The sequence below is a fragment of the Falco biarmicus genome, chromosome 4 (assembly GCF_023638135.1).
Source record: "Falco biarmicus isolate bFalBia1 chromosome 4, bFalBia1.pri, whole genome shotgun sequence".
Lineage (NCBI taxonomy): Eukaryota > Metazoa > Chordata > Aves > Falconiformes > Falconidae > Falco > Falco biarmicus.
Window position 1 is genome coordinate 63215841 of NC_079291.1, and position 25470 is coordinate 63241310.

At 46.7% G+C, this 25470-nt stretch overlaps 1 long non-coding RNA gene across 3 annotated transcripts in view; it reads right to left on the reverse strand.

Moving 5' to 3' along the window:
• The window catches only part of LOC130148981 (uncharacterized), an 80119-nt gene that overhangs the window by 3741 nt on the left and 50908 nt on the right, over positions 1 to 25470 (reverse strand). Inside the window, exons 1-3 of one of the 3 annotated variants that reach the window (XR_008821734.1) lie at positions 10983 to 22277; positions 9268 to 9521; positions 3448 to 3582 (exon numbers count right to left, since the gene is read on the reverse strand). This is a non-coding gene — a long non-coding RNA (uncharacterized LOC130148981). Of the gene's footprint in view, positions 1 to 3447; positions 3583 to 9267; positions 22278 to 25470 lie in introns of those variants that run through there. The other 2 variants (XR_008821735.1, XR_008821733.1) reach the window with 2 other exon arrangements.

Consider the following 25470-nt stretch of genomic DNA (forward strand, 5'->3'; position numbering starts at 1 on the left):
CTTAGGAACACAGAGCTGGGTTTTATGTCAGAAATCAGGTTTGGCCATGATAGCAATAGAACGGGTTAGCCTATAAGCTCAAAGTAAATTTGCAAACTCCACCTGTTTAAAAAGAAATGCATTAATAGATTCTATGACTGATCTCCTGAAATGTCATTTGAATAGTTTTGACTGTGCATTTGTTTTATTTCTGGGAAATTTCAGAGTACAAAAAGACTTATTTTCCTTCTTCATTTGCCAAGAATCTCTTTGAAACTTGTTTGTAATACAGACCAAGACTTGGACCAGATCTTTAGCTCACATAAGCACGTGTATCTCTATTGACTCCTGTAAAGAGATGAAAATATATGTGAGCTGATGATCAGGGACAAGAAAATGAAAGCAAGAAACTACTAGGTATGAAGCTTTTTGACCAGGGAAGCAGTTACTCCAGGAAATGTATTATTTCCTAAAAGACTGATTCTTCCAAATTGACAGCCTTACCTGTTTGGGATATGAATGCCTAGGACATGTCTTACTGACCCAGTGCTGTCCTTCAATCAATCCCTTTTTATGCTAATAGTTTGAGGACTTTCCCACTGTCTACTCTGCCCCTCAGGGTATGTGCAGGTAATGCTGGATGGTTTGAGGTTAAAATATTTCATTGTGAAAAAAGGCACAACAGATTTTTAAAATATAAAGCCTTTGGCAATACTTCCTGATTGCAAACTGGAGAACGTGGTGGTATGGGAGAGGGTCTGGATTATTTTAGTGCTGCTAAAACCAAGTGCTTGAAAGCCAAATGCTGAGGATGCAACAGGTAACGTACCTGGATTGATGCATACAGAGATGCTTGCGTGAAAACAAAGAGACAGGGATATAATGTAGATGTGGGCTAGAGCTCTGAGCAAGCAGAAACACCCATAGACTAATGAGACATTAATATTAGGAACAAAAGAAGAAAAAAAGGAAGAATGTGGGGCATCCTTCCAGATCGCTGCATGTCGCAACGGAGGGAAGACACAGTCGCTCAATATGAGTGATCAGCAGACTTCGTTTATTGTACCTTACAGTCACCTTTTATGCCTTGTTATAATTAGCTCATACATATTACAAAAGTTAAGCTCATTATTGGTTAGTTGCCTAAATACCAAGCCCGCCCCTAGTTTCTCTTCTGTAGTTATCTGTTCCCACCTGCAACATTCTTTTTCCACCGCAATCTTCCTGTTACTGTGTAACAAGAACAGCCAGGGATAGTGTATTTTTGCTTTACTTCAGATAAGCTGAGAGCGATGTGCATTTTTGTCCAGCCAGCTGGCTATGTCTATGTGAACTTTTTCAGCTAGCCAGTTATCCACAGCTGCAGCGTGGTAGAAAGGCCTGGATGCCTCAGTACCAAGTGCTCAGAGAGATGTTCAGAAAGGAGTCTGGACATAACGTTATGAGGCAAGACTGTATGACAATTAAGAGGGTAAAAAAAGCGACAATTCAGGGTTTAAGCCAGGGCTAGTTTAAGCTCTGGGTGCATGAGGCTAGACCTGCCCAGTTCTGGTTTCTTGTAACTTCCCCTGAAGCTTTTAGCACAGCAAAAGGATGCTGAAAGAGTCTCCTGCTGCTAAGCCTCCATCATCACTGGGGTGGTGACTTTTTTTGTAGTTTAATAGTAAGTTGTCAGTTTTAAAGTCTGTCAGTGCAGTGCCTTTCTCCCCATAGTGAGTAGCTTATTTCAGCAAGGAGTTATTCCTGGTATATATGAAAGAAAAAAGGGGTTCTTTTTTTCCTTTAAGGAGAGAAGAAATAGTCTTCCTGACAAAATCCCAGTGAAAGCATTGGGTTATCAAATGCTGGGAGAACTCCCTAAAAACATGAATTACAGTAATGCCAAAAGCAGCAAAAGCTATGCTGAGGTGTGACATAAGAAGGGAGTCTTTGGCGAGACACAGGGCCAGTCCACCAGTCCAGCAGGAATGTGTTCCAGCCACCAACGGCAGTTGCTTGAGGGAGGAAAACAAGACCGGGGATGCTTGGAGGTGTCTGTTCTCACTTATTCCAGCGTCTGGAGGCTCACACTCTGCCCAGCACCTCTTCTGCTTTCTCTCGCTGTTGGCTGAATTTTGTTTCTATTTTCTTTCACACTGAACATGGGGAAAGGAGAGGAAGCAGGTCTACAAAACAGTTTCCAGTGTCCTTCCCTATCTGTCTGTCTGCTCCATACAAACAGTTGCTTTTCTTAGGGATGAAGGCAGAAGATAATTCCTTTAAGTGGCAATTAAGCTCCAGGTGGCTGCAGAAAGCTGCAGCTTTTGCCAGCTCCTGCAAAGACGCAGCTTGAGCCAAAGGTTTCCCTACTTCCCTAAACCAGGAGATTTTTCTCCTGTCTTTGTTTTGTGTGTGGCGGTGGTTACAGCCCTACTCCTCCACGGTAGCCCAAAGTGATTGCAGCAGCAGGGAAAATGTCAAACCAAGGATGCTCCATAAACTGGCTGTGCCCTTTTTCTGAGATGCACTAATTTCACAGAGTAGGGAATAGTTTCCTCGCAATCCTGACTTGAACTCACTGTGCCTCAACTGCAACACCTCTCTCTTGCAAGCACTGAACCCAGTTCAATCCCTTTTTACCCCTGCTGTGCTGGCAAATGTTGGAAAGAGACTTTTGATCATGTTGGATGGAATACTGTGGGCTGATGGAGCAATACACACACTCCAAGACTCAAAGTGAATCTCATCAGCAGACATGTGTGATCCTTTTGGCTCAGTAGTTAACGAGGTTAATGAGGACACCTGTATGAGCCATCTGATATGGAAGGGGATGTGTCTAGCCATAGTGACTGCTCAAGATGACACAGCATATCACTGGCAGAGCTGGGAGCAAGCAGAGCACAGCAGGGCAGGGCTTTATCTTCAGGTCTCCTCCAGGTCTGAAGTCATCCCATCCACCCTTTGGAGCAAGTGGATGGACAGAGCCATGAGCTTGAGGAGATGGCTCAAATTCAGCCTGGTGTTATGCCTGTGCGATGGAGTAATACAAGATGTCAACATACAGTCTGGATTGGACATGCCCTCTGCTATCAGTGAGGCTTGTGAACCTTAGGAGAGCTTCAAAGCCTACCTGTGCCTTCATTTGCAAATAAATGTGAGCCCCTAAACTCAGAGGATCTCCCTTTCCCAGACAGGTTTATTATCAATGGCATCAAACGGTGGGACGTTACCATTTCTACTTGGTTTTAATGATTTATCATCCCTGATTTATGCACCACTGGTGACAGCAATTTTCTCTGATTTGGACAGGTGGATGGAATTACGTGTCTCTCTGTTTGGTGTGCTAACAGAATCAGAATTAATATTTTGTCTTGCCTGGCTTATCTTAGCTAGACACTAGCTATTATTTCACCTACTCTGTTTCTCTTCCCCCTCCCTGCCACAACTAAAATAATTTGATTTTTGAGCTATACCTGAAGCAGGACTCACCTCAAATCAGATTTCAAATTCCTTGACCAGAGTCCGATCTCAATGCTATCAATCTCCACCATGTCCGAGCACCGTCAGTCATGTAATAGGATGGATCAAGCAGGGAGAACACATTTTGTGGGTCTCCACAGACACCTGCGCACAAACACACACATATTGGACTTTGTGTGCAAGCAGGCCAGCATGGGGCAGAGTAAGTGAGAAACTGCTTCCATCAGCCAACCTGGTGCGCGCTCCTGTGCCCCTTGCCATGGTCTCGGCCATGCAATCCCTCACAGAGATCATGGCTATGGCTCTGCAAGTGTGAGTGCACACGCAGAGGAGCATTCCTGTGTGCTCCTACCCTAAGCGTGTCTGTGCACACCTCGCTCTGTGTGTGTGTATGCTGAGAGGCAAGTGGGTGAAAGCAAGTTGTTGATTACTCACAACATGCTTTTCCTCTGCCCTTTTTCTACTTTGTTCCCACTCGTGCTGAATTACAGTCACCATCACTGGTCTTTGCCTCCCAGTGTGGAATGCTGTGTTGTGTTAGATTCTACACATATTGCATTGTTTGCCTTCTTTTTTTCCCCCTTTCCCCTCCCTGCTCATGGTTGTTTATTTTCTCTTCATGTGTGGTGTTCAAAAGCCTGTTTGAACAGCAACTATCCAAGCTGAATGAAAAGGGATGTTGCTTTTGGAAGATCCAAGAGAAGCCTGAACAGAACTGATACAAAACTATGAATTAGCTTGAGCTTTTCCTCACCTCTTTTCTTTTTCTTTATTTTTCTCCTGCTTTTTTTCCCTCCCTGTCTGTTTTCCTAATCCTAATTAAAATGTGCTGGGCACAAAGCTGTAATGAAGGGCTGGACTCATCATTTTTGTTTATGGCAAAACCCAAGCAGAACAGAACTCTAAAAGGACTCTGGTTGAGTCCCATCTACCTTCATAAAGAGTGTAATAAATATCAGCCACATTGATTTTCCTTCCCCGTGAACCCTTTGCTATTTGTTCTGGTCTAAGTGCACTGTGTTTTCCACTGAGGTTTCTTTTGCTCTAACTGTTGTTGTTGTTAATCTGTGTTGAGTGTGTAATTGAGATCCTAAGAGGGAGGTTAAGAGAAACCCCCTCGGGAAGACATCTGACCTACATGAAGAAAAAAAAAAAATAACCCAAGCCATTGAGGCCAACTGCTCCATTTACCTGGTGAAGCCATTTCCTTTATCAAGGGCTCTCATCCACCCTGGGCTTAGCTCTCTTTCTGTAATTAGTTCTATGTATATGTTTTTAACCTCTGCTTGATTTTCCCATTACCTGCAGTTGTCTGCTGAACTGGTGTTACAGTCAGGGACGTCACAGGCAGAGATAGGACGTGGCCCCTTTTCTCTTCCCATTTGCATGGTGTGATTTAACCTGGCTCAAGCGATACAGTACATGTTGGGGGGTGATGCAGAAAATGTCTCAAAGCACAGATGACAACTACTTCATTCCCCTTGGGCTTCCCAGGGAGTGAGGCACGGGTACAGGTGAAAGCCTCCTGAAAGACTGTCTGGGAAAGGCGTGTTCACCCAGCCTCAGACACTGCTCATCTGCTTTCTACCCACAGCTGGCCAGCTGATTGGGCAGCCTCTGTCCTGAGCACTTGAACTTCCCGTCTCCCTTGTTTAGTTGCTGCCGCAGGGACATATTACAAATACACGGAATCCATTATTGCCTGCTCACTGTACCAGTTCCCGAATCTCAGCAGATGAAGAGTTCTTAGTGTTTTCTTAATGTCTCTTTGTAGTTTATTAGAGGCCTAGGAGGCATGAGGGGGAAATGGGAATGTGACTCAGAAATCCCTGTTCTGAGTCACGTGCTTCCTTTGTAATCTCATTTGTAACTAGACTATTAAAAGTAAATTATCTGAGCCAAGTGGCAATGCTGAAGCATAAGGGCTGGGGGGAGGGAAGTAACACTTCCCTCTGGTGTCTTCAGATACAAGCAGCTTAGTTCAGCCAGTTTAATCTGCCCTTTTCTGCCCATACTGGGATTTTTCCCGTTACTACGGGAGGATTGTTGGCGCTGACACTTGTGGACATGGCTGGCTTGATTTTGTCTCCAGACCTGATCAAGAAGTGCCCCTCTTGGCTGCAGCATGGGGATGCCTCCATTCTCTTGACATGAAGCTGGGAAGAGGAGAGGGAGGTGCCAGCTTTGTTCTCCATGAAGAATCCATTGATGGAGAGGCCATGAATTGACAGCTCTGCTTGCTGTCATCTTTCCATGGTATTTCCATCACGCTTGTTTCCAGGGATGTCTAATAAACTGGAGCAAATTGGGATGAGGGATTATCAGGTGTTAAATAGTGCTACTGAGCTGAGCTTCCCTGATCTGTTCATTATGATGAATTTCTATTTTCTCCCAGGGACTGACTGCAATCCAAAGGCAGGGTGAGGAGGTGGCTGCTGGCATGTCGGTGCCTGTGTTAAGCCGTTAGGGCTCCTTCAGGTCCTGGCTTGTCTCTTGGTGAAGGTCAGGTCCTGCTTCTGTTGAAGCAATTTCGTATCTCCCAGTAGGGGCTGGATCAAGCCTTTAAGGAATCAGTTTCTGCTTCAGTTCATACAAGCGAACTCAACCTCTCAAAAATTCCCTTTTGATCCCTCCTATTCTGTTCATGAATTGCTGTGAGCGTATCTATTGACTCTCCATGGAAAGTGGACATACCCATGTAAGAAGCCTTGCTGCTGAAGGTTTTATAGAAGTAATATTGACCTTCCCATTGACGCTGAAGAGAATAGGAAGTCCTGCTCCTCTGTAAAACTAAACTAAAATTGTATTTGACAAGTTCTATAAAATGCTTATAGATTTTTATTTTTTCCTACTTTGGCCAAAACATCTTTTTTCCCACAAAGGCTGGAGGCAGAATATTTACAAAGAAGTGGGGAAATGCTTTTTTGAAAAATATTTGTGCTGGCAAATCTTTGCAAATTTGTAAGCTCCCAGATGCATCTAAATAAATAATAGCAGAAATTTGGCTGCATTTGCAAAAAAGTACATTGGATTTATGGGCTCGTTTCAGGTACAATCAGGATCTAAGTTAGGCTTATGGAGTATTTACCAGCTTTATATAGTTTACAATGGAAGCAATACGTAAATCCAGGTCGCACCCACTCCAAAACCAGGTCAAAACCTATTTTTACTGGCAAGCTTCTGGCTGCTGCAGTCGTGCCCTGCTGCGGCCACAGGCTCACAGATCCTCCCAGAGATGTTGCAGATTTTCAGGTGGCGACATCAGTTCCTTCCCTGGGTGAAAAGGTGAGTCTCTGCCCACTGGGGGAAAACAAACTGTTCAGGGTGAGGTTGGACCTGGAGGGATACTACCTCCCCAGAGGGATATTAGTTTGCCAAACTTCACATGGTGCTGGGCTAGACAAGGCTATGCTGGGCAGAGAAAGGTCTGTCCTGTTGCTCAGCTGGTGCATGGAGGGATCCCATGGCATCTTGTGCCTACTTTTAAAAGGTGCAGGAAAATGCCAGCTCTTCCTAAGAGCAGCTCAAATCTTCTGTTCTTGCTGCTCATTGTCTCCTGTGGCTCATACCCTGACAAAAGCTCATCACTTATCAACACCACCTGCCCTAAACCCCACAAACCATCGATCAAGCCTCTTCCCTCCCTAGAGTAGGAGTGTCTCCAGCAATCAGAGAATGTCTTAAAACAAGAACTGGATCTTTATTTGCTTTGTGGCTCTCAGCTTCACGTTTTCTAGGTTTTCTGCCACAGAGAGCATAGAAATGTTCCTCTCATTTTTAAAGAAAGCTGAGATAATCTGTGTCACAGGAGATGGAGCACTGCAAAAGGTTTCCAAAGAATTTGAAAACTACCACGTAGTACACTGTGGCCACAAGCAACCTGTTGTCCGAGATAGCCTAAACCAATGAATGATTACAATGTACCTAAATATACCTAAATATCCATTATTTAAAAACACATAAACTCTTTCCATGTGCAAGCTTCATAAAGTATACGTGATCCCTGCTTTCCTCCGAAACCTCTTTCTTTCCACTGAGTTTTATTTCCCTATCAGCTCTCTAAGACTTCTTTCTCTGTCTTTTCTCAGCCCCTGATGGCTTTGCTCAGTTCATCCTCTGTCATTTGTGTCTGGATCTGGAAATATTTCTCAGGACGTTTGACTCATCCATCATTTAGATAATCAGAAGGGGAAAAGAAAAAGTTTCCAGCTATGAACATCCATAAAGAGCACCAAGGAAAAAACCCTCACCTTGAACTTCCCTTCCTGCTTTTCTTTTCATTTAATTTGAGAATCTGACTTGACAGTCTTTGCTCTGGCAAAAGTCCCACTGAAGTTATTAAGGGCAAGAGCTTGTCAGGATTAAGAGGAAGGATTTGAAATATCTGTGAGTGATAGCAATATCCCCAGTTCTATTAGGCTGGATAAGTATTCGCAAAGGACATTAACCCTGGTGCCTTGAGCCAGCTGCGACTGCCCTGGGGGGAAAGGAGATGATGCTTCCAGTGCGGACATTGTTCCATAGCTGCCTGTAATAAGGTTTTGCATCCCTTCCCTTGCAGAGCTGAACTCAGACCACTTCCCCTTAAAGTACCCATTTGACTATCAGAAACAGGGTGCTGTTAGAAATGAATGGGCAGCGAGGAGCCTAAATGGGAATTAAGACTTAAAACTTGACATTGGTGCTGAGTCTGGGTATGCTGGTGTCCTTCAGAGATGACACAGCGGGTGCAGTCCAGTCAGGTGCTTACTGACTGCACTGCTGGATTTGGAAAGGCCACCTAAACTGCACTGCAACCAAGGGGTGCACATGTTTGGGAACTGGAGCTAGCAGAAGCACCACAGTCAGAGACAGCTGTCACCTGGAGGAATGTTTATCTGCCAGCAACTTAGCATCCCTTTTCTACTGATGTGAACTTCTACTACTCCTCTGCTCCCATTTCTCAGGGAGTGACTGTTACCACAGATCAAACATTCACTTGGCCCATTTAAAGGGCAAATACAACTCTGAGGGCAAAGGGACAAAGGTGAGTGGATCAGGAAAGGAGAAATCAGGATGGAGTCAGTTAAAAAAGCTTTTCTCACATCTTTTTTCGCTTTCTTGAGCCTGCAATACCAGACAGATTCAGGGATCGCACGTATTCCCAGCTGGGCACAGTGGAAGACAATTTACCTGCTTCAGAACAGGCAGGCAGCAACCTGTGCTTTGTGCAGTAAACTGGAGTGGTGCTCCTGCTCACGCTGCCTTCTCTGCTGTAATTCCTGCCCTGACACACATGGCACCTACGTGTGCACGTGATTTACTATCCCTCTTGTCAGGGGGAGATCACTTTAATGTGGATGTTAAAACCAAATAAACACCACTGAAACAAATTTAAAACAAAAATAGCGTTTCAGAGGCTGTGTTCCATTCCCGCCACCCACCACCATTTATAACTAATTGGGGCTTTGTTATATTCTCTCACCCAGTGACAGATAAATACTAAACTCCACTGGTTAACAATAATCACCCTAATTATGCCAAGATGACATTTACAATACAGGCAATTGCTAATCCATTACCTCACTCTGCTGAATACTAGAACACTCAAATTAAAAGTTATTCACCCACAAAGAACAATGTTTTAGTAGCTGACACAGCTTAGTAAAGGAATTGATTAAGGTAATTTGCAGTTTTCCCATAAATAAAACATTCTAGAGTTCCCCCGTCCTACCCCCCTTTCCCCCCAAACAATCTTTTGTGATAAATCTCTTTTTTTTTCTTATCTTGTAGTGCGGTTAAAAGAATAATAATTGAAACTGTCAGAGTTATGTATTTAAATTCACTTACCTGAAAGACAACAGAGAGCTTCTCTTCCATCCCTTCAGGTTATTTTTGGAGAACTGGGGTGATACCTGTGGTTTGTGATGTGTAGGAGGTCGCTCCAGAAAAACCTTTGCCAATGTGGGGTTTCGGTGAAACCTAATGAAGGCTCTGAATGCATCAGGGAGTTGTGACCAGCGCAGAGATGTGCAGCGGTCAACAGCTCAGTGCGACAAACTGGATGGGACTGGCAGGACTCTTTGGCTCTCATCAGACAGATGCTGAGGAGGAACAAAAAAGGCTGTGAGTCTCCTTACACATGGGCTTCAACTCAAGCACAGGTGTAAATGCTGAGGCCTCCACTTATGTGATGTCCCAAACCAAATGCAAGCACGAACCTAAATGGAGCTGCCTGTTCATCCCAGCCTGTGGTGAGCAGCAGCGGTGTGGGGAAAAGGGAGGCACCTGGGGACCTTTTTCGTTCATTGACCTCTTCCTGACTCTTGTCCCAGCGTTAAGACACTCACAAAATGGGAAAATACCCCTCACTTTGATGACCCAGGAAGGGAGGGATTCCCACTGACAAATAGTAATGGAGGGAGGAAAGTGTTAAACAGACACAAAAAAATCAGACCTGGGGTTCATTGTACCCTTCATTGAGCAGCCCCTTGCACCTGGTGCTGGCACAGCTTCTGCCAGCAGCAGATACAGCTAGAGAATGGAGCAGGAAGGGATTTTGGGGGGTTGGGTTTTACTGTTATCACAGCAGCTACAGCCAAAGCTATTTGCAATAAAGCAGCGAGTTGCAGCAAGCCAAGAGCCCCTGCTAGCATGTACCCACTACGTGCTGGCCACTTGCAGCAGCAAAGCCAGCATCCCCCTGGGTGCCCGCGTCAGCCAAGCCACACGGCGAGCCCCGGACCTACATGGAGCAAGCAGCTTGCGGGGGAAGCTGGGTGCTGAGGGCAGCATCCGCCAGACTGATCACCGCTTGCTCAAGAGATAGCTAGAGGACTTGGAGCAGAGCTGCTATCCATCTGTGTCTCTTGCACAGACCCTCTCTTTCTGCCCAGGCATTTCATCCCAGCATAAAAAAGGATGCTAGCCATTTCTCTGGGATGTTAAAGCTTTGGCAGCTGGGCTGGAGCAGTAGCTCAGGGTGGAGAGCAGATGTCCAGAGACCTGGTCAAACAGCCCCCATGCACATGCAGCTGAGCTCTCCAGCACAGACACCCTGGGTCTCTCCTATCTCAGACATGTTAGATTTACTCTGTTTATGAAGGTTGTCATCATGGCAAACGATCTGTGACTCCACATTGCTCTGCCCCATCCATGCACACTATGGTGTATGTGACCATCTTTAAAAATCAGCATCTGGGGTATGAGGGCAAGCTCTCCCTTTGTTCTGTGCTACTCCATGGTGATCCTGCCCTGGCTGAAGGAAGGGAACATGCTGGAGAGGAAAAGCCCTAGTACTCTGCTTTTTGGACCAAAAGTGCTGGCAGTGTTTGGAAACAGCACTGGAGCAGCGCGCACACAGCCATGCACCCCACATGTTTTGCATACAGCCACTCTGGTTCAGCTCCTCCCTGCATGACGCTCTCTCAAGGTAGCTTGGATGCTTCTATCCCATGGAGACAGATCGCAGGAAGGCAGCTCTCATAAACAAAGACCTACAAGCCTTGCAATCACCACTAGTCCTTCTCACCCAGCTCAATTAAGAGACAATTTTTTCAGCTCACCCGCTCTGCTTTTATTTGCTCCTTCCTCATGCTTCTGGATGAGTTTTTCTTGACCTCCTTCTGTGGTGGAATGCTAATGGACCAGGCTCCACTTCAGCCCCAAGCTCCCAGCCCTGTGCAGACACCCAGGGAAGGAATGAGACAACTTCCAGAACTGCTCTGGGAAAGTGAGAGCCTTTTTCAAGAAAAGGTCTGACTGCAAAGGAAATCTGAGTGTGGAGAAGGTGTGCCATAAAAGACAAATCATTGAAATGCACACTGAACCTCATGTAGGGGTGCTTCTATTTGGAGATAAGTGGTGTTAATTTGGATGAACTTTATTCCTTCCCAAGGAGGGTAAACGAAGCCTGATTAAATTCACTTGAATTCTGAATAAGAGAGTCTGCCTGGGGAGTTAATGGCCAGTAACAGGCAGCAAACAAAGCTGGGTAATGCTTGTCGCAGCAGGGTTCAGACTTCAGCACATAACTTCTTATGATCTGAAAACTATATTTCATCTCAACGTATAAACTGACAAGCCCAATTTGTACAGATATATCAAGACAGTAATATATGCCACTCTTTACTTGTTCCTGTTCAAGGCCACACAGGGCCACGTAAATACACAAGTGTGGGGGTAATAACAGATCAGAGGAGAATAATTTCTAACCATGGCTTGGCAGGATGCAGTGACAACACTGCTTCAGCTTCACCCAGGTCTGGACCGTGTCATCCTGCAACCATCAAAATCACATCTTAAGTAAATGCAGAAGCTTGCTGAGCTCACTCATGCCAGTTGTGACTACAGTCCCAATTCTCACTGTAATTCCTCACCTATTTTCCTCTTTTTTTCCCAACTTGGTTTCCACTTATCTGGTTTTTCATTTTCCTCTCTGCCCCCTACCAAATTCCTGCCTGATTCAACCCAGTAACTCAACACCACTTCTCTTCTGATGGAAAGCTCAGGCAGCATTTCCATGGCCGTTCAGCTCTGCCCCCATCTCCCTGGCTGTGCATGATCCCCAGTTTAGACCATCACATCTGAACCCAGAGTCACGAATGCTTCAGCACTGGAGTGAACTGGAGCAGAGAGAGGCAATGCACCAGACAGAGAGGGTCAAAGCATTTGTCCTACAGTCCAGATGTATTTATAAGGAAAGGAGAAGGCTCTGCCAGCCTGGAATTCTTCCTTATTTTCTGATTGCAAGTCTGAATTTTGGTGGCGAGAAGCACCCGCAACTCTGTGTGTTTGACCCCCCCTTAGCCTCTGACTTAGCAATGCAGAAAATTCAAAGTCCCACCAAAACAGGAAAACTGTAATTGCATCTCCACTGACAGATGCTGGTTGTTGAACTGTGAGGAGCAACAGGGGATTTCTTGCTCTTTGTTCTTAAAGACACAGAAAGATGGAGCTCCCTCATTCCTCACCGACCGCAATTATTTTCTGTCTTTTCCATTTTGGCTGCGTATTTCTTCTCTGCCAAGCTTCCACTTTTATCAGACAGTGCCTGGTTCTTATACTGAGGGTGCACGGAAGTGATGGAAAACAAAGAAAGAATGAAAGAAAGAGGGAGGGGGAGAGGGAGGGAGGAAGGAGTAACATTAAAATCAACAGTTTCTCTTCCTCTCATTTTAGGTCAGAACAAGTCTTTTCAACTTTACGAAAGGCATATTGAAAAAAATCAGTAAATTCATGAACATGCAGTTATTACTTAGCAGACAAATTACATTTCTTCCGAAATGTTCCAAAATGCATTCATTTTCAGAGTACATTACTTTCATAATACTGTGTGGACCATTAAATGAGAATTTCCCTGACTTGGCTACAGAGCACATTTTTATATTTCATAGCCTGACACAGAGCCCAGGGTAACTAATGAAAATCTTTTCGAAAAGTGACAATCTTGTCTAGCAGCCTCGCCTGTTGAAGAGATTGCAACATAAAACAGATGAGTGCCCTGCTTGACAGCTAATTGTGTCAGGCTTAATTACAACAAGCAGAATTTAATCGGCTGTGCAGTGCAGTTTTTTAGGATGGGGGAACCATCTGGAATGTACCTTGCTCCTAGGCTGATGGAGGGGCGGGCATCGCTGGATTTCAAAGACAGAGGAGTAACTGTGTGTGGATTTAAATGCAGAAATAGTTCCTTCCTTAGTGTATTTCATTTGAACTGTTTGATGAATTTTAGAGATATTTATGCAAACCTGCACACTGTTGGCTTGTGAAGACAAGGTTTTGGAAACCTTCCCAGGCTCAATTTGATGAGCCTCGTTCCCCTCCGTGGCTCTGTGCTGTGGCCAGACCTTGACACAGAGCTGTCAGGTTTCACATATTGAGTCACTCTCTTGGTCCCTTGCCTCGCAAGCTCCACCGCAACACCCACCTCTCTCCCTGCCCCTGCAATCTTCCGGCCAGCTCGATCAGGTGTGGGCAGTCCCAGCGTCGGACAGAGCTAGAGCTCTGTCGTAGCCAAGGGAAAGTGCTGCAAAACCACGTTTCCCAGGGACAGCTTGGTGTCACTGGCCTGTCCTGCTTTGTAGCCTGGCACAAGGGTCCTGCACACCAGAATACCAGGAGCTGGGCAGCTCTGTTTATATTGGCATGAAAATATTTGAAAGGGAAGTACCCTAAGTCAGGGATCTTCAAGCTGTCAGGAGGAGGGGAGGGACAGGAGGGAAGAATCAGCCCTTTGCATTGCTATATATCCTCCTTTGAGGCTGAACATCCACACCCAGGGAATATAGGCTGGGGAATATGCCACCACTGACTCTGACGAGGCTGAAGCCATCGCCTGCTGAACTCTGGTAGAAAGAGGCTATTGATAACAGACCAGCTCCCCAAGAACAGCAGGCTAAAGCAGTCCTTCATTTTTTCCCCCATGAACAGATTTAATACACAGCAATTAAAATAGTCCTTTGTCATGTCAGAACAAGGAAACAAAACATGCATTTCAAAGACTTTGAAACAACAGCAACAAAAGACTCTTGCTAGCACAGGAATCCTTTGGTACCGCCTGCCTGGCAATAGCTACATGCCCACAGATGGTCCCTGCAGGCAGGAACAGAGCTGCTCCCGTCCCTGGAAGCCTGGCAGCCAGGGAGAGGGGCAAGCAGGGCCTGGCCCCAGACTGCCCTCACTCACACACAAAGCTATCAACGCCAGGGCACTGGGGATTTGCCCCAGTCAGGGCAATGAGGATTTGGCTACAGCTGCCCCAGTCTGTGGCCTGCCTGCATTGCCCAGGCAAAGAATTAATAACTGCAAACTTTCAGGACATAGTCAGTCTAAAAGACACCTCTGAGCTCCCTGCATCCGCAGTGTGCAGAGAGGTTCCTCACTTCAGAGGTGTTTTATCCAGCAGTCTTTGCTGCTGGGTAAGCAGCAGTACCTGTGAGGCTACTGAGCCCTCACTGTCTATCCACTGCTGTTTTCATCCACCAAGAGCTGGCTGAGCAAGGCCTCTCCAGAGGAAGCCACAGCAGGGAACTGTCAGGATCTAACACCTGCAGCACGGTCCCAGGCCTGCATGTTTAACCCACTGCCTTCCCCACCTCTCCGTGGCAGGGCACCACTTGATGGGACCTTCCTTTTGTGGCTGCTCATGCAGGGCTGGTTGCTGCTCCTGGCCTCAGGGCTCAAATTTGCTTCTTGACTTCAGCTGCCTGTTCTGCCTTGGCTCTGCTGTGAAGTTCCTTCACCTCATGCAGAGTTTTTCTTGGTGCAATTGACTTGAGACATCTTCCTCCTTTCTTCTGTTCTCCTGTCCATTTTACCCAGTCTTCTACAGTTTGATCTCAGAGAGGCTGCTGTGAGCTCCCTGCTGGGCTGACATTGCTCCCGCATGTCCCATCTCCTCTGGTGCTGATGGAGTCATGGATGACTGCAGTGTGGTGTCAGAGCAGTACTCATACCTGCCCCTCCCTGATGCTGCATTTTGGCCCAGCAGTGCGGTCAGGGTACGGTCCCTCTGCACCGAGCAGAAGGGAGACTCTGCGGCACCATGCACAGCATGGGATGTTTGGGAGCTGCAGGACAGTCCAGGTGAGTCCCCTTCATTTTCAGTGCTAAATCACTCAATGCCAAGCAGGTGGGTTGATGTACTAGGACAGGCCCACCTCCGTGGGAGCAGTGAAGCTTCTCTGGAGGGTGGATGTGAGCCATGGGATGGAGGAGCACCCATGCAGCCCCATTCAGGGTGAGGGCTGAGCCCAACCACTTTGTTCCGGTGGTGTGAGTGACCAACAAAAGCAAAGCCCAGGGCTTTGGGCTCAGCAGAGGTTCAACCACAGACTCATGGCAGATCCAGGTGGACTTCAGGCTGTTTTTTATGCCTGGGGTACTTGAAAGAGTCCTTAGGAAGGTGGACTCTTTCCTGCTGCAGAGCCTGGGAGGATCACAGTGGCTCCAGGCTCCTGTCATTTTCTCACACCCATCCCAGCAAGTCTGCATCCCCCCCCACAGGCTGCTCTGGCTTTACTTGGAGAGAAACTAGCAACAGAATTTAGCCCAGGCGTTATGGTCCTTGGATAATTACACTGGATAATACACAGAACCAGAGCTGCTGTGCAGCCATTGCATCCCCCTCAAATGCTTCTCTGGGTCTGCTGAAGTGACTCCCAACTCTGCCCAATGCATGGTACTGGGAACTGAAACACATGGTGGGGTTTCTGTCTGCATCAACAGCTTTTACAGCCTGTGAACAGGCAACACAACCCACTGGTTACAGCAGGCTGGCAGCACCTGCAACACTTGGGTTCATTCCCAGACTTCTCATATGACCTTGGGCAAATTGCTTGACCTTTTATTTTTTTGCCCCTTTGTTCAAATGAGAGGAATGAGACCATCTGTAGAAAAAAGCTCTGAGATCTCTAGAGAAGCAGCTCCTGCATCCCACACTCACTGCAAAACCTTCCTTCTGTTTCTTCCCCTCTCTCCTCTGTAATTTTCAAGCCAATAATCATTAGCCATCCCCCAACCAGCTCTCCCAGCCCTGCCCCACCCCCCCATCCATCAGCAATTAGTCTCTATTATGCCCATTTTACAACTGCAAAAACCAAGAGGCAAGGTCAGCTGCTGGCAGACTAGAAGTCAGAGGCAGGGAGAGTACGAGAACAGCCCATTTTCCATACCAGCATCCCTGCTTTGACCACTGGACCTTGCTACACTCAGAAAACATATCAGGGAAAGCCAGACGACAAGCATTGTCCACAGTGCTAATCTTCAGAGGACCGCATTAGTGCAATTTGATGTCAAGACGCCTTATCTATCATGAAGCAAAGAGTAAGATTAAAGAACTGGAGTTACAAGTGCCTTTTTGTTTGCACTAACTGGCTGAGCGTCTGCCTGGAAAACAGAGGCTTTCAATCTAAATTGCTGTCACGTTTGCCATACAGGAGTAGATTGGTCTCAGCACCCTTATTAAAAATACTACTAGCATTCTACAGCGGCTGCTTGAAACTCTGCAGCTCTCAGTAGCAGGGTTGCAAAGCAGGTGCTGAATACCAGATACTGATCACTAATACCCTGGTGTAAATCTGAACCAGCTTCCCCAATGTCAGTTGCGTAACTCCTGGATTTACACCAGAACTCTACACTGGGGACCTGGTTGTGTTCCCCACCCTCTTTGCACCAACTTAGCTGCAGCATGTCCTCTGCTCTCCCAGGCTGGCAGAGCCTCTGTGGACCTGGATACAGCGGCACAGATTTGCACTGGATGCCACTGCCTCCAGTCTGTTATGCTAAAACTGATATACACACTGGTATAAAGGATAGTCAGAATACAGTCCTTTCAACTGTATCGTATCTCAGTGAGGTATTACTCCAAAGCATCCCTGAAATGACTGGGGAGAAGAAAGAAGGAAGGGGGAAAAAGACTAGGGAAAAAAAAAAAAAAAGAAATAGGATGGGCGGGAGAAATGCAAAAAAGAAAGGCAAGGAGGAGCACGGGGCAGAGTGTTATCAAAGGCTTTCGTTGTGTGCTTAATGATGCTTTAATCTCATAATGACATGGAGGCGCACAAACATGAATATGGAAGGCAGGTACAGCCAGGATCAAACACGCTTGGGTTTTTTGTGCTTTCACCTGAAATGCATCCAAAACACACTGTCAAATACTGTTTGCTACACTTGTCTCTTGCTGCCACTACTCTGCCTGGCAGCTACACTGACACTGCTCCAGCAACAGGGTGAGGGAGGGAAAAGGGACTGCAAACTTCCTTGGGGAAGAGGATAATTACTGTAACATAGATCAGTATCCTCCTGAGATGGCCTGGCTTTGCTACTAGCAACAACAGCCCCGCAGATGGCAGTGGCAAGTTAAAATCCAGCCAGCTCAGCTCTCCGCCTCCGATGGCAGCCTACATGTCTTAGTAGATACAGTTCCTCGAATATTGACAAAATCAACAACTTTTACCTGGCTCACGCTGGTTATCTTCTTGCTTCAAGGGAAGTACTTCCTTTCCATTTTCTCTTCTTCCTCAGGCTTGCTTTAGAGGCGAACTGAGGCTGTGAACAGAACTGCAGTGCTGGGAGGTCCATGGTGGTAGTGAATAGAGGGACACGGGGCTATGACAAGTAGAAACTTGGAGACATGAAGGCAATACTAGGGGACCAGGGAGGAGCACAGCGAGGTAGTGAGGAGAACAGACGGAGGAGGACGGAGCCTCACAGGGCAAGGGGAACATAACTTCTCCTTGGCACTCCTGCAAACTCTGGGGTAAGCCCCAGGCTCTCTGTGGCCCTGGGAGCAGTGTGGATGAGAGGCTACTGCTTATTATCATGTATTTATTTGCATGGCGCCATTAGAGCACAGGGGACTTTATCAGGGCAGGAAAATGGAGCCCTTGCCTTTAAGCACTTCGCAACTCAGCAAGGAGAGAGAAGATTAACATGAGCTGGTGCTTTGGAGGGTGGCAGGGAGACAAAGTGCAGGAGGGGGAGTAATATCATCAAGGCATGGAAACAGGAGGTGAGCACAGGGATCTTACAGGGGGCAGGAACTAAATATCCTGACTTTAAGTGTCCTTTCTCACCTGCTCTTCGCTCAAATTTCCAGCAGGAAAAAAAATAATTCTTGAGTCTAACTCCTTGAAGTTCAGTGGGAAGGGCAGAAATCTGCTTTCTTTTCCCTTTAACTGTAGCTCAGACCTCACCAAGACACCGAAGAGTGGTTTATGTTCTCCAGAGCTCTCAGTTAACACAGTAAAAAGATGGGAGTCTGGCACTGTGGACTTCCTTGCCCTATACCCTCCAGGACACATGGTAACACCAAGTAACGCAAGAGCTGAGTGTAGATTGCTGTCCTAAGTTTAAACTCTGCAGTGTGAATATGTATCTTGATGGAGGTATGCCACTGCACAGACCCAGGGTGAGCTTCAGGTTGCCACCAGCTCTTATGCCAGACTCCACAATGCAGAAAAGGCAACTCCTCTGCTGTGCTCTGAAGCTCCAGGGATGGGACAGCCAGCATGTCCTTTCTGACTTCACCTGTAGCCAAGGGCATATTTGATTTCCAGCTGCTTGCAAGAGTAGCATGGGCATTTGGAGTCTGATCCCTACGCTACCCTTCTGTGCTTTGTGTGTATTTGCCCACACTGGGTGTTACAGCTTCTTCTGTGGCTGCTTGGACAAGAATAACTTACTGGCTTCTTCACAAAGCCAATTAAGCAGGAGATGTAAACATATGCCTGACTTTAATCAGGTGAATTGCCTTGATGTCCTCATGGGCTCCCTGTGAAGGGGAGGTGGTGTCCAAGCGGGTATGTCTGGATTCCTCCTGTTCTCGTCTATAGTATAGGAACACTTGCTCTTGTCCTGCAGCTTGGCCATTCCGTCACCGAGCGGCTCTTTGACCTTCAGGTGTCCTCTGCATAGCAACATCCCAGGTTTAAAGGAGGTAGAAGATTAAATATGTAAAGCGGGAGCTGATTCGAGGCTGCCAGAGCTGGGAAGTGAGCAAGGAGATATTAACATTAATCCATCACCCATTGCTTTATTGTCAAAATTAAGCAAAATTGCTCCAGCAAGTCTTCTGCTATGGGAGGTCTGATGAAGTGCTGGGAAATCCTGACCACTGGTGATAGCCTGAGCACTCCAGGCTCCCAGCCTTGATGCAGTAGGTGAAGATGGCTCCTCTGAAAGACTCTTCTACTCCCTTGGTCTTTCCCCCTGCCCATACTTTTTTGTCATCTATTTCCCTCTCATCTTCTCCCTCTCGCTGATGAACGATGGATCTGTCGTCTTCACGTTTCCAGGGTAACGAAGAGAAGTTTCCCTCCAGCCCAGAGGTAGAGCAAAAGCCATTCTGCTGGAAAATTCAAAGCGAGGATTAAAATTTATAAAACAGCACACGACCTAGTGCAGCATCTCCCGTTCCTGCCAATTCATCCAAATTGCCACGTAAAAGCATCAAAGCTGAGGCCACCTGCACGGGATTATCCAGTGGGTTCCTGGTGCCAGTGGAGAGCCAGTGCTTGCCTGCAGTAGATAAAGAGAGTTTTGTTTGTGGGGCTACTAGCCACCAGCGGGTCCCATGGTGTGCTCTAAATCTGTCTGCACTCCTTTGAGTAACAATGTTGGTGGATCCAGACATGGCCTGGAGAACAGGGAAGACAGGAGCTTTATTTTTAATGATGATTCTGGATCTCCCAGTTGGCCTGCTTGATCCTGTCCTGTCTAATCTGGCAGCAGACAAGAGGAGGGGCAGCAAAGAAGAATAAGCAAAACAAATTATGCCCAAGTAGGAGTTTAAGTATTCTTTAAGCAGGATGTGGTCTGGGTCAATCAGTTCCCCAGGAACACCATACAACAAAGCTAATGATCTCCTGAGGCACCAACTGGAGATACGATGGTCTGGAGCAACGACTTCTCAAGGCTTGAAGGGCAAAAATTGATGCACTTAATATTTTTGGCCAACAAACATATTTCTTCTTGAATGAAACCGCCGGGAATAAAGTACCTGAGTTCCTCTCTGGAACAGATTCCAAAGCATCCCAGTCTTTAAGCACCTAAATTTCTTGGGCGCTTCTGTTATGCCTCTCGCCAAACCATGCTCCCTGCCTGTGAAGGGTTTACATCCCAGTGATAAGACAAGAGCCAATAGTTTGATGCCAACAGATGGAAGCAATAAGCAAGTACAGTGACTGTAACAGAAATAATAAACAACCACACGTAGAACATTTTCTTCTACGCTAGCCAAGGGAAGTCCGTTAATTCTCATCTGGAAATCCCTGTAACATTTGCAGCGAGAATCTGCCATGGCTATCCACGCTGCTGCCCCACAACATGCATTTGCCTTGGTAATGTGGGCCATCACCCAGTGAATTCTGCTTTCTCCTACCAGCTCATTTCCACAATGTCCAGGGAAGCAGAATACACCGATTAGTAAGAGCTGAGCCAGATACGGGTGCAGGCTGGGTAGGATGGGGGAGAACGAGCCTTGCATCTTTCAGCTGTGTCTTTCTCACCCTGTGGACTGGGCTGGTGAAATGCAGGGGTGAGATGTCATATTTATAACACCAGGAGTTATGCATCGGGCGATCCCAAAACATAATTACTAATAAATGTTTAATTAATAGCTTATGAATGTGTTGATAAGTTCATTAAAATGATGCATGAGCACATGAATATTCCAAAGCAGGCAAGAGTCAGGGAAGTTACTGCTGGAAAGTGTGTTAACAAGGTGATTACACGGTTTACATGTGGAGCCTGCAAGCGCTCAACTCACTCCTGTTAGATGAATAGTTTAAGGCCCACTAGGACCAAACAATCTCACTGCAGCCTTCTCTTTGCAAATCTCTCACTTTTCTTCCTTAATATAAACAAATGGATGACATTTTCCAGTTAGCAGTAATATCCAGCAGTGTGGACCAAAGCAAATGAGTTAATTGCTCTAAGAAGCTGTAACTGCATTTCCATCCATTGGAATTATTGCTTCTGGAAAAACAAACATTAAAAACCTCCAGGAACAATAAGCAAGATACCCAAAGGGTCAACTCCTCCAGCAACTGCTGGTGTGGAGCAGAAATATAAATAAAACCAAGCACTGAGTGATTTTGCCTGGGCTCTCTCCCTCTTCTTTAGCTCTAGAGAACTAAAGTTGATGAGCTCTGCAAGAATCCACCCATCACACCCAACTCTAGAAAAGAACTCGGACCAGAGCCCTTGCTAACCGCTAGCCCTTGCCTTCCTCCCCTTTTTCCATCTCTGTATAGACAGGCAGGCTGGGATGGAGGCAGAGTTCTGGACAAATTCAAATGCTGCCAGATTTTCAAGCCTAGAGGAAGAATGTTTTGGTTTTTGGCATTGTTGCACAAGCTGTTTTTGGCTGGGAGACTGAACAGGAAAGCCAGGGTAGCAAAAGAAGAGCTGCTCTATCTAATCTCATCTTCTTGAGCTAATAATCTCCCTAGCTGTTCCTGCTTTTAGATCTCTTCTATATTCTAACTAATCTAGTTTTACCAGTGCCTCATCCATTCTGGATCCCTCCTCATCTGTTCTAATGATTTGTAATCCATATTGGATTCTGAGAACAAGTTTTAAAAGGCTCTTGTGAGGAGACTAAGCCTTGCTGTTAAGTTTCAGTCTGAGTTATGTGCCTAGATATGCATCAAAAACATTGCAGCTGCTCCTCAAGTGCTTGGGAAATTTCACTTTTTGTCTACTGCACGCTGAGACAGAGTCCATTCTAGCTAGATTTAGGTAACTTTTCATTCAGGTGTATCCTGGCAGCCTTGCTTAGACTGGCAGTAGCAGGGAATCAGGATACAGCAGCAGCATCAGTATAGGAGAGATGAAATAAATTATTTGTGGCATTTACAAAGACAAGACCATAGTTGGGACTTTTTGGTCCTTCCACAGTACAGATAAAAGAGGGAATTGCAAATATGCCTATCTTGCAGGTGCTAAAAATATCAAGCTGCCTAAGAGGCATTTCCAAACTTCCCATCAGTGAAAATGAATGGCCCTCAGCCCTCTCCTCATCACGTGCTGTTGACTATTGTGGGTACTTTACTCAGAGCTATCAAAAGTCACCATGGAGTGAAGAATAATAAAAATCACAGCTTGTTACCAAGACAGCTCCAAGTATTTAACAGCCTAATCTTGAATAATTCCACACCCATTACCCAGAACAGAAAGCCAGTGATGTTCTGCTCAAGCGAGCACCCAGTGACACCTGAACATGGTGTGAAGCCTCCTCTCACCCATGCAACAGGTGCGTGGTGTGCCCGCACCATCTGCTCAGTGCCAGACTCCCTTTCCACACAGCAAGGCAGGAGTACCCACACGCTGAGCATCCTCAGGGGATTCCACAGCTTCCAGCTCCCAAACCACAGCCAGTCTCCCTTAATGTACCTGCTTTGTACCTCCATCCAAAGCTGGCTGTGATCACAACTCCCAGCACCTGAGTTAAGGGCCCTGCCCAGTAAAACACCCACACATCACCAATACATCCATCAGCTTAATTCTCACTTTTACTATGTACCACCTTTCAGGTGCTTTGAATGTGAAAAGCATCTAAGCAGTAAGTACCTCTCCTCCTAATACAGTACATCTCATGCTGCAAAGGATGCTTTGCCTCTTATTTTGTGCAGACGGGAAAAAAATCAGTCTCATTGTTAAATAAGTAAAACTAGCAACTTCGGAAAAACCTCTAATGAGGTCATAAGGGGTGAAATGCCACCACTGCAACTGGTGACCTTTTCTGATCTCCAAAACAACATTTGCTAGATATAGACATATACCACTGGTTGTTTATAAAGTGATTGAGGATTTTTGCTTACAGAGAGATCCTAGTTTCTGACTTTTGCTACTGCTCACAACCTTGTTCTAACAGTGACTCGCAGATAATGACTTGAAGCCTTGCAAGAGGTTTCACTGAAAGTTTGTGAGAAAGAAAATGTCTCTTCTGAAGCCAGAGAACAGGATAGGATGTTGGAAACATTTAATTTGCTAACAGCAGTCAGCAAGCAAGGAGGGTTTGCAGCTTGGTAAACAAGCATTAAAAAGCCCATGACTGCTGAGAAGCAGCTCCAGACAGTGAGGACCAAATGATCAGATGCCTCTGAGCAGACTGCACGGGGCCCAGCCCCAGCACACGTCCAGCCCCCCTGGGCACTGTAGCCCTAGACTGTGGCCTGTAGCGCTGAGAGATGGGCAGATACATAGGCCTTGGTGGCATCTCAGTGCCAGCCCTAATAACTACCAACAAACAAATAAACTCAGCTTGATAGGTCTGAACAGCACAGGCTGAGAACAGCTTTTAAGAGCTACTGCTCCTAAACTTGCATTCCTTCCCTGGGGACTGATCCTTCCTTTCAGTTGGCTTTCCCAGTCCAGAGCATCAGCTCCATGGGTTGCCCCACGTGGGTGACTACAATGATTTCATACCCGTCCCCTTGTGCATACACACACACGCTCATCTCAGCAGCTCTTTGCCTCTCACCTTGGGTCATGCTGTAAATGAGAAGGAGGTTAACCCACCAGCCACCAGTGAAATAGCAACATCTTCCTCCTTGACGTTCAGGTGACTGAAAAGCTCCTTATAGGGTCAAACACAGTAGCTTTTAAATAATGCATTGTGTTTGTTATTATGCTGGCATTTAAGTGCTGGCTGAGACAGAAAAAGCAACTGGGGTCCCAGCGCTCTGTGTTCCTTATACCGGGGCCACTGGAAACCCTTGGGGACACAACACTCGCAGTTACCTGTCCCACTGCTCACATGCTCCCTCTCCACATCCCACATGTACCTCAGTAGCTCATCACACCTCCCACACGTGTTCTGGCTCCCCACGCATGGTCACAGACATGCTTCCACCCTCACTTGCACATCCTATCCCTCTCCACACCCCCAAAACCTCTGCACCTTGTACCAACATACCCACTCGCTCAGACCTCATGTTGCTGGGCTGGGTGGATGCACGGATAACTACACATGGCCCTGAAATGTACCTTACCTCTGTCTGTCCTGGAACACTGGCTGCAAAATAGCAGGGACCTAATGGCTGTGATTACCAGGGTGTCTCTCATTGCCCTGGAGACGGGAAGGAAGAGGTGGGTTTATGCACCAAATCTGGGCTACGAGATAGGTCATTTCAGAGGAGCAGCCCAAAGCTGCCCCCAGAGCCTGCTGTGATAGACAGACCTCCCTTCCCACCCCATGCGCCATGACCATGTTCCCTACTAGCATGAGAGACATCATGGGGAGTTGTGCTCTAAGCCCTTCTCTGTCACTACTCTGTGAAAGAGACGAGAGGGGCAGCCGCCAGAATCTACCTTGCTGACTCTCAGCTGAACATTTTGGACAACCTGGTTTGAATTTTCAGGCTTGTGATGTGTTGCCAAGAGCTGTCACTTCTACTTGCATCAGTCATCTTGAGCAGTATGTTAGCAGGTGGTGTCACACCTCTGCCTGGGATCACTGAGCAGAGATGGGGAAAGGAGCTGGAAACACACGTGACCTTCAGCCAGCACCTCTCCCACCACTGTTTGTCACTGCAGAGCATTTTATTACTGAAGTCACCCTCTGCTGCCTTGTTTTAAAGCTACTGGCAAGTGAGGGTGAGTTGGGATGTAGTCAGTGTCTACCACCCTGGTCTGGAGCCAGCACACCTGGGGATGCTGTGTCAGGGCTGTGGCCTTCAGTGGCCCAGTTTCCCAGTGTTTTCTGAGGACCAGGGTCAAATGCCTTTGATGTTGCAGCAACACGTGTTTGTGGAGGGCCTAGGCTCTTTGAGAGCAGATGGATTTTCCCAAAGTTACATGGTGACAGCACAGGAGAGCCTAGACATTCTGGCTCCTGCTCTGCTCTGTCCATCATCAGCTCTCACTTCCCCCAGCTGGGACGGAACCACAGATGCCCCAGCTCCCTGTGCTTTCACTCACAGATGCTATCTCTAACCATCCCAACTGCAGGGTACACCCCCCCCATCTCTAGAAGAGAAACATTTTAATGTAGAGGTTTGAACATTGAAAACCACCCAGGCCCCAGCACTTAGGAGCTGATCAAAGTCTCTTTCCTTGCACCATACATTACCTCTCCCTGATCCCGCAGGGCACCACACAAAGCTGGGAAGAGAGAGGGAAAGGCAATGAGATGCTCAAGACTGCAGCACTCACCATGCTGCCCAGAGGTCCCCAGGCTCAGGTTGGTGTCAGTCAGTCATGGTTTTTGTCCTTTGAGGATAAGACCATCCACTCTATTTGTTCCTTGTGTTTACCAGCCCAGGAAGAGAAGCCTTCCCCTCCACCCCCCAACTTAAACCCTTCCACCCTTGAGATCACACACAGCTTTTTCAGCCCTGTTTGCATAGACCAAACCCTGTACTGAAGTGCAGCATCAACCGAAGGACTAAACAGCACAACTCAGGGTAGCAGGGAGAAAAGCAAGCTGCCGAAGAACAAGGGGAGAAAACGGGAAGACTGATTTTTCACTGTCCCAACACAACTGGACTGAAAGCACGGCGTGTGGATGTGAGAGCACTGGGGAAATCTGTAACGCAGACAGCCGAA